The sequence below is a fragment of the Apium graveolens genome, chromosome 9 (assembly GCF_009905375.1).
Source record: "Apium graveolens cultivar Ventura chromosome 9, ASM990537v1, whole genome shotgun sequence".
In the NCBI taxonomy this organism is placed as follows: Eukaryota; Viridiplantae; Streptophyta; class Magnoliopsida; order Apiales; family Apiaceae; genus Apium; species Apium graveolens.
This window is the reverse complement of record NC_133655.1, coordinates 275826830-275836432: the sequence shown is the minus strand read 5'-3', so window position 1 is coordinate 275836432 and position 9603 is coordinate 275826830.

Sequence of the window (9603 nt, the reverse complement as noted above, 5' to 3'; positions counted from 1 at the left end):
ATAAAAAAAATTTATTGGGAAAAATCAACGTTCGGTCACAATCATATACAACATTGTGCCTTGCACAGCTCCTATAATGGAGAGAACGTATCTCGCAATTCTATTACATTATCACAGTTCTAATAAGAAGTGCAGTAATAATAATGATAAAAACAGTGATCTCATCACTAAGGAACTGAACCGAAAGGAAACAAATATATACATAATGCGAGAAATACATAGTTTGATCTGGTCAAAAGTACAACAGTGCTACAGCCATCTGTCCCAAAAGTGATACACAAGAGTCTATCTGTCTAATCAGAAAAAGGGATGCTATATACAAGTCAACTATCCCGGAAAATTGGCTCTTACTAAGGCCTCGGCTAACTAGACAACTAGACTATCCCATCGTCAGTCCTGCATCACACACCGGAGCGGGTCAGCTCCCATACCCTTTCCATCGCACGACGGAAGATATAGTCGGCCTGCCGCCTGGAGATCCTACCATGTCTGTCCCCCTAGAGAGATCCGAGTCTCGCTCGGGACGTGAGCTCTATCCCCGTCAGCTCCCTCCACAAGGATCGGGGTATAGAAGCCCTAGTCTCATAAGCTCGGGTACGCCTACCCGCCCTCTCCGCATCCAACTCCCTCCTGGCCTCATCCAGTCGGGCCTCAGCAACAGCCACTCGGGTCCTCAGTACATCCTGAACATAGCCGTGGGCTAACGAAGACTGCCTGTGGGCAGGGTCGAGAGGTGGTGAATCTGAAGCCACTTACACTATACTTCACTATACTTATATCAATTATAAAGTTACTTGAACTACCACTGTTCAAAGTATAACTAGCTTTCAACAGTTCATCACATAGATGAGACTACAAGACATATTTGAATAGATTAAATCTTTGAAGTAGTATTGAAGGAAATGAAGTTATGATATACTTCATTAAGTTCTGATATATATATCCACATATACATCTTCTTTATACCATCCCTGAAAACCTCTGTCATGTAAAGTATGAACAGAGTTTGTAACACCCAATGAATTTTTGGAAGGGAAAAAGAATTGTGGCATAAACCCGATATCTTGCTGATCAGGCAAAGATACCAATAAGTAACCTTTTCTACTAGTAGATGGACGAATTCCCCACTGGTCATCACCCTGGTCGCAATAGGACCTTATGCTGGACTGCCACTCAGCCACTTATGCATTTGATGGACTCCCACTGAGCCACTTACACTATCATGGATGCCCACTGAGCCCATGTTGCTTATGCCGACTCGATAGATGGACTTACTTCCCAAACGTTGGGTAAGTAATCAATTCATTTACCAAAACTGCAACCTTGTTGCGAATATAAAATACACCATAGAGCCGGATCCCTTAGGTTTTGAGCGAGTATTTAAATCCCCTTTTTAAAAGGAAGATCTTAAATATAAAAATGAGTTTTGGGATCCGCTCTAACTTTTAAAAATCATTTTGAAGACTCGAAAACACTTTAAAGAGTGTTTGGAGTAATGCTGATTTAATGAAGTAAATCAGTCCCAATATATTTAGAAAATGTCTGAATATTATTATTTAAATAATATTCCCATAAAGAATAATCTTTATACAAATAATTGAAATAGAAGTTGTAAGACTTATACTTGAAATGAGTATTAAATAACCAAAGATATACTTATACGAAAGTAATATCTTTATTTGAATATCAAAAGTAAGTTTGATTATCGAACATTATTCTTAAATAAAATAAAGAATATTATTAAATAATAAGCGGAGTCATAATACCTCGAATGAATATTATAAATAATATTCATTAAATAAAATAAAGGAGTCAATACATCCTCAAATGACTATCCAATTAATAATCATTAAATAATATAAACTGAGTCATAAGCCCTTGAATGAATATTCGAAATAATATTCAATAATAAAATAAAGGAGTCATAAGTCCTCGGATGAATATTCGAAATAATATTCAATAATAAAATAAAGGAGTCATAAGTCCTCGGATGAATATTCGAAATAATATTCAACAATAAAATAAAGGAGTCATAAGTCCTCGGATGAATATTCGAAATAATATTCAATAATAATATAAAGGAGTCATAAGTCCTCGGATGAATATTCGAAATAATATTCAATAATAAAATAAAGTTAAAGTTATCGAATAAACCTTATTCGATTAATAGTTTTGAAAACTATAACCATATATATATAAATAAATATATATATATATATATTATACTCGGGAACATCGACTCCCGGTTTAGAAATATGTTCACCTTTTGATCCCCTATACTAAGGGTAAATTCAAATACCGCTTATCTCCAGCAAAGGTATTATGCAACTGTAAGCATTTTAACCAACAGATATATAATCCAAGAATATGAAACAGGCATGCATATATACCATATCACATGCTACAATATATCGCAAGAATTTGCTAATAACATATATGCATTTATCGCAGGATCATGCATATACACATATACATCACAACAACAGTATAACGGGTAGAAAACTTGCCTGAGCGACTGGGGGTCACGAATGGCTCGGGACGAGTCTGGTAACCTATAAACAACAAGTAAGTTGGAATTAAACAAAAGTCACTTGTAATTCTATACTCTAACCAAATTAGACTCTAACGCTCGCTTTACGCTTACTGATTCTCTTAAGTCACTCGAGTACCCTCGGCTCCACCATTTTTAATAATTTAACCATTACGAGTTTTAAGACGATTCCTTCGCGAGTGTCTTACCAACTGCCTAACACTCTTACCATAATTGTTTCATACACTAATTAACCCATTTTGGTCTTTAACCTATGTTTCAAAGTAAGGCGAGGGGAAAAGTTTCGTTCGCGAAACGCCGTTACTTGAAACGGTCGTTTCTCCTAAACCGTACATCGGAATCAAACGAACTACATATCAAAACGAAGCTCGTAACATGAACTATCTTACCATGGTAATGGTCATAATCTAGCAGGGAGTTCTCGGGTCCAAATGTTATGAACAAAAGCAGTCTAAAGTAAATCGAACATTACGACGACTATGTTTACGCGATTTCCCAATTTTAAACCATTCAAAAACCATCACAATTCAACCTCAATCCATTCATACAACCAAAGTACATCCTTATCACATCATAACATCCCCAATAAATCCAATATTAACATTTATACTTATGCTTAAGCTTGAATTTAACTATACTTAAGTTCTTTTAACCAAAACAACAAGATTCACCATTCCATTTCACTACCACTCCAACCCAAACTCTAAACCACAAGCATTAAGCTACTATATCACCATAACAATCAAAATCATCTTATTATACAAAGGAATCTAGGGTTTGGAGATGATATACCTTCCTTGAAGTGGTGGGAGTAGCTAGGAAGCCTTAAGAAGCCTTGAGAAGTCTTAGGGATGCTTGGATCTTAAAGGAAAACAAGAAAAAAACAAGTTAAAAACTTTGAAATCACTATTCATTGTCTTCTTTATTGATTTCTTGAAGAAGATTGAGAAAGAATTGAAGGCTTAAACTCATAAGATAGCCATAACTATACATAAGGATGACTAGGGAATTATCTTACCAATTTAGGAAGCCTTGATCTTGAGTTTTGAAAATTCTTTCTCTTGAAAATGGCAAAAGCCGAGAGCAATGAAGAAATAAGAGGTTTTGTGTTTTTTGTTTTCATGAAATGAAATGTTTGGCTTGGTTGATTGAATTAGATTTGTTTTATTTTAGGTTAATTACCAATTTAACCTTGGTTTTGTGTGGTTAACAATCCACCACATTTCCTTCCTTCTTATGTCATGCTTATGTCATGCTATGATGTCATCTTCCCCTCCTTGTCCTCTTCTCATTGGTTGGGTGACATCATCCTCTCTAATCCTTTTGATTAACTTCCTAATTGTTTGCCTAATGACCGCTGATCTGTTATACGGTTCGCTTAACTTTCGTTTTCGTTTATCGTTTGAGGGATCATACCCGGGATCTTATTACTTAGGTTCCCTTAACCTTTCTCAATATATTATATTCCTTTTATGATCCTCTCTTATAATCCTTTAATTTAAATCTTTTTTATCCTGTTACCTTATACTCAATTCTTTCTGTATCTAGTGGATTTCCGGGAAAAATCAAAGTGTTCGGAATTGGATTCTGACGATCTTTACATACACTTATATACCATATAGAGTACTAATAAAATCTCGGAATATCCATAACAGAACCCCTACATAGTGTGGCATGAAAAGTTTTCTCATTCAGCTAAAACACTATTTATAAAGGTTACAAAAAGTTGAAAATTTTGGGGGTTATTACAAGTTGTCTAATTAAACTCTCATTGCATTTGTACTTAAATGTTTTTGACATCATCAAATCTATTAACTAGTATATTTTGCATAATTTACAAGTTGGGGGAGATTGTTAGATATATTTGAGATATCATGTCTAATCTGATTTGTGTTTAGTTTTTTTAGAACTTAACAACAGGACTTATCAAGACTTACTGAAAATCAGAACTTACTGAAGTCAGAACTTAAGGTGTCAGAAGATATATATCAGGACTTAAGTGCGGGAAGACTTCATATAAGGAATGTGGCTGATTTACAGGAGAAGATCTGGACTAAAATAAAAGAAGATATGCATGAAGAGTTAGAAGATTAGAAGATTTGTAGAAGATATCTGATTGATATATTTTAGGAGACAAAATTATATTCCATATCAATTAGAAGATATCTTGTAACTGTGTACTATATAAACACAGCTTAGGGTTTACACTATATGTGTTATCATTATCGAGAATATTATACATTGTAACCTAGAAGCTCTTAGTGATATTGTTCATCACTGAGAGAGAACAACAGTTCTATTGTAACAGAGTTTATTTGAATATACTTGATCTTTGTTACATACTTGTGTTGAAATCGATTTGATTGTATAAACAGTATATTCAACCCCCTTCTATAGTGTTGTGTGACCTAACAATAATTGTGCTTTCCTCAAGCGTGAATGATCATCCACCTTATGGGGTGTAAAATTTTGAGGAAGAACGCAACATTGAGTACATAAGGAGTACAGACCTCGGTATTTGTAAGGGTTAAACCTTATTGAAGGGAAATGTTATGATTTTTGTGATTCCTATATCGAGGATATTGATTGTTCATATGAAGAGAAGATCGCCCCAAGAAGGGTGTAGCCGAGTAAGGAACCTGTTATTAAATGGCATTTTTAGCCCCAGAGATGTGAAATGATGAAGCCCCAAATCATAAAGACGAGGATCCATGCTCACGAAGCACACATCTGGAAAACCCAAGAAGATTTAGAATCATAAAGCGATCAAGATCTACCGCCATAATTCAAGTTGTCGCTTCCACCATTGAAGTACCACAACTTCAATCACAAAACCAAGAAGCTGTCCCATAATAATAGGATTCCCTATGACCCAAAAGCTAATTCTAGGGACCGATCCCCAATCTCAAGAAATGTAAAACCAAAGGACGAATCCCCAATCGGATTTCAGATATTAACAATTATGTTTTTGTCTAGGATAAACGCTAACCCACCTGATTGGAGTAAACTTTAGCGTCAACCGCAATAGGATTACGAATTCTGGTATTTACAAGGGTTGATTCTCATTCATAAAAGATTATGAGATTTCTCTAGTCCTAATACCTAGGACAGTGATCGTCCATCTGATAAGGAGACCGAGCCATGAAGGAGACAACCAAGCAAATAACCCGTTGTCTGAATACGTTCTTAGTCTCGAGGGTACGAATGGATGATTCCTCAAAATATTGCAAAAAAGAATTTGAGCTCATGAGGAGCACATCAAGAAGATTTAAGAAGTTTGGAGATGCGTTAGGTAAAAACTCGATCTTAATCCGAAGGGACGATTTAAGATCCCCAAATTCGAAAGATAGAATCCTCAAGTTTAAGGGTTGAATCCCCAATTTCAAATGGTAATTGAGACCTTAGCTTTACCAATGCTCTCCTTTCCCGAACCATGGACGATCCAGGATATGGATTCAAAGATTATAACCAAGAAAATGAAATTCAACATCAACCGTGCAAAGGATATGCTCCCCCTTATATTCAAGGATTGTAATCCATAAATGACCAAATTTGTGATTATTCCATTCTCTATACGGAGGATGATGAAATATGAAGTGATAAGGATGTCACTCTAAGAAGGTGACGTCCAGGAAGTGACCGACCGAAGGAGGATGTCCCAAGCCTCGAGGGCCTCAAGGACTGAAAGCTTAGGATGATGAAGAGTGAATTTTCTTCTTATCAAACTCATGATTTAATGGAGGAAAAGAAACCCGAAAAGGGAACAACAAAATTGACTACTTGCAAAATTTGGAAAGCCTGGAGCCCCGAGGGTCGATTCCCCGATATAATTGGTTCAAACGATCTTCCATGAAGAAAAAAGACGGAAATTCTAAGGATTGATCCCAAAAATTTGATGCCTCTTGAAGGTCTGAATGATCCCACATATCTCTCCACGATAAAAACTACGAATACCTATATTTCAAGGAAGCTAAAGGTACCCCAATCTGGGAGAATGATGGATTCAGTAATCCGGATAACCACGTAAGAAAGTTTTAATACTCTCCACAATAACATCCGATGAACAATTTTATAAAGTGCATGACATTTTTTTAAACCCGGGAAGGGGGGGCATGACTCGATAATGGTGCAAAAGTGCATGAGCTATTTTGCATCTCCCAAGAACATGAAACAAGGATAAAAGGAATCCTTGTATGACCTAGACTGTTCAAAGAAAATCCTTAATCACCATATACTTGAATGATAGGATGTCAATGATAGTCCAACAAGGAGCCTGAGATGTCAACTTTAAGTTTTCATTGGCCGACACCCATCTGAAAAGTATACATAAGTTACAATAGTGGGAAGACAAGTATGTCAATGTAAAAGTAAACAACGTGAAGTTAAATTTGACCCATAATAAGATGCGATGAAGCTTACAACTAGAATCCAAAGGAGGATCAAGAGTGTGATGATAAGGATAAGTATCTCCGATGAAGACCCTGATTCTCCCTCGAGAAAGAACAATAGAGAACCAAAGTTAACCAAGTGTGCATGTTTTAATGCTCCAAGAAGCCGCATATTGATGAAGATGCCACTGCGCACCAACCCTGAAAAGAGGAACAATAATTTATATCCAAGATTTTACGAAGATAATGTTGATGATTTCCATCAGTAGAGGAATATAATTGAGTTATGAATCCGAGGAGGAATACTGAACAGGTTCACCAAGATGGTGAAGGAAGTAATAGAGTAAAAGATTATAAAGAATAAGAAGGGAGATTAAGATACTCCAGGGAAACACGCAGCCCCGGGGGTTGGTTATCGATATGGTCTTTGAAAGACTAACAACCACTTGGACTTCAAGAAATTCAAGGAAGTTTTATACTAGAGGAGACATACATATAATTGGTAAAACACCAAAACATGCAAGGCTGAAGTTGATACAGCCTTTAATAATTTAGATATTGAAGGGGTGATGTCCCTCCTTGAGGGCCTGCATGTCATAATACCTTTGATAGATTTTTTTTGAAGTTAAAAGATTTTGGGTAGACACTGGGACCTATATGGATATCTTATTCCACGATGTCTTCTTGAGGCATTTTAATGTCGATTCCCAATTCACACCTTCTAACAATAAGGTTCATGGATGCAATGAAGTTAAATTCAAGGTGGAAGGGCCGATTCAATTGCCCGTGATTATGATAGAAGACTCCTGGAAGCCACACAAATGCCGAAATTTCACATAGAATGATATTCTTGGACATACTGGACTACATGCCTTTAAGGCCACAACCTTTAATCATCACGTCAAGATCAAATTTTCCTACATGAAATGAAGTTGTAAAATAAAAAGGAGACCGTAGAATGGTTAAGATATGTTATATAGCCGCGTTAAGGGCAAAAAAAATCGGGGGGCAAGTCCTCTCAATAGAATGCATGAAAGTTCGAGATACCAATGAGTAGTAAGGAAGACCAATAGAGAATTTCATTTTTATCACATTGTAACCTGAAAAACCAGATAGGATCACTACGCTGGAGCTTCGATCCAAGAACCCTTTGAGAGGCAAATTAATTATTCTCTGACAAAAGAATATCGTTGTGTTTGCATGGACAGCTGCTGATATGCCCGGGATTGGTCCTGAGTTGATTACACGTATACCCCACATCGATCCTAATGGGAAGACGGTGAAGCAAGAGAAGTGGAAGTTTGCCCTTGATAGACAAAGGACCATAAAACAAAAAGCTGGTAATGAGGAAGAAATGTACCACTCTTCACTAACTTCATGATATTATGTATCTTTTTGTTGATTTTGTCTTGAGAATGCAGATAAAAAAAGTTAGAAAACTATTGAAAGACCATGAGAGTTTATGATATAGTATAATTAAGAGCCTTGACAAGGCAGAATATGTAGACACCTCTAAGAGGCATTTGAAGTGTTGAGACACCACAAGATGATGTTAAATCCTACAAGGTATGCCTTTGAGGTAAGACTTGGAAGATTTTCAGGTATCATAATCTTAGTAAGGGAAATCAAGGCCAATCTTGATAAGATTCAAGCTACGCATGACATGGAACCCCCACGTTTCACAAAGGACGTGTAGAAATTAATGAAAAAGTTTGACCTTGGGAAGGTTGATATCTGAATGCAGTGAAAAGTGCTTGTCTTCCTTCGTGATATTGAAGAAGGTAAAGGACTCTTTATGGACTGATAAAAGCCATGTAATCTTTAAGAAATTGAAGAAGCAGAAAATCGGAACACCAGAAGAAGTACTAAATCTATACATGGAAAAATCAATTGCGTAATTAAGACTTATCCCTGTGAAAAAAGACATAGAGGTTTTGCAACCCACCAACTAAGATAGTGAAGTTTTGTGTGAACAACTCCAGTATTGAGAAGTTCACATTAGCCATGACCACGACGCGAGGAAATTAAATTGTATTTCCAAGTGTGCAAGATTAAAAAACTAGCCCCCGGGGGCACAATGCACAACCCTAAGGCTAGTGGAAGGTTGTTTAAGTGGACAACCGAGCCTGACGAATTTAGTATAAACATTTACTAGTGTTTAAGGTTCAAGATTTGACCGACTTCATGGTTGAATGCCCCATTGACGACCAAGAAGTTGGGGGGCAGGAAGAGATACCCTATGAGGGCAAGAGAATGTGTAGTACAAGATAAAGAGATAATACTCAAGTACTATTTGGTTCTTTATTTTGATGGAACATTCAAAATAAAAGTGAGTGTTGTAAATTCATGATATTTTGATAGAACATTCAAAACAAAAGTGAGTACTGCATATTCATGACAGATTAATGATATAATTTACCTCGACATCGAATTTCTCAATAACGAATGATGAAGTTGAAAATAAGGCCTTGATGGCTAGACTTGATTTAGCTCGAACCTTGAGGTTTAAAAAACCTTAAAGTCTATGGAGACTCAGTGTTAGTGATTTCTCAAGTAAATGGGGAATTCGAAATAAAGTATGAAAGAGGCATGTGAAGCCGTAAATCAATTCAATGGATATTACGTAAAGTTACATTCTAGTGGAGGAAATCATGAAGGATAATG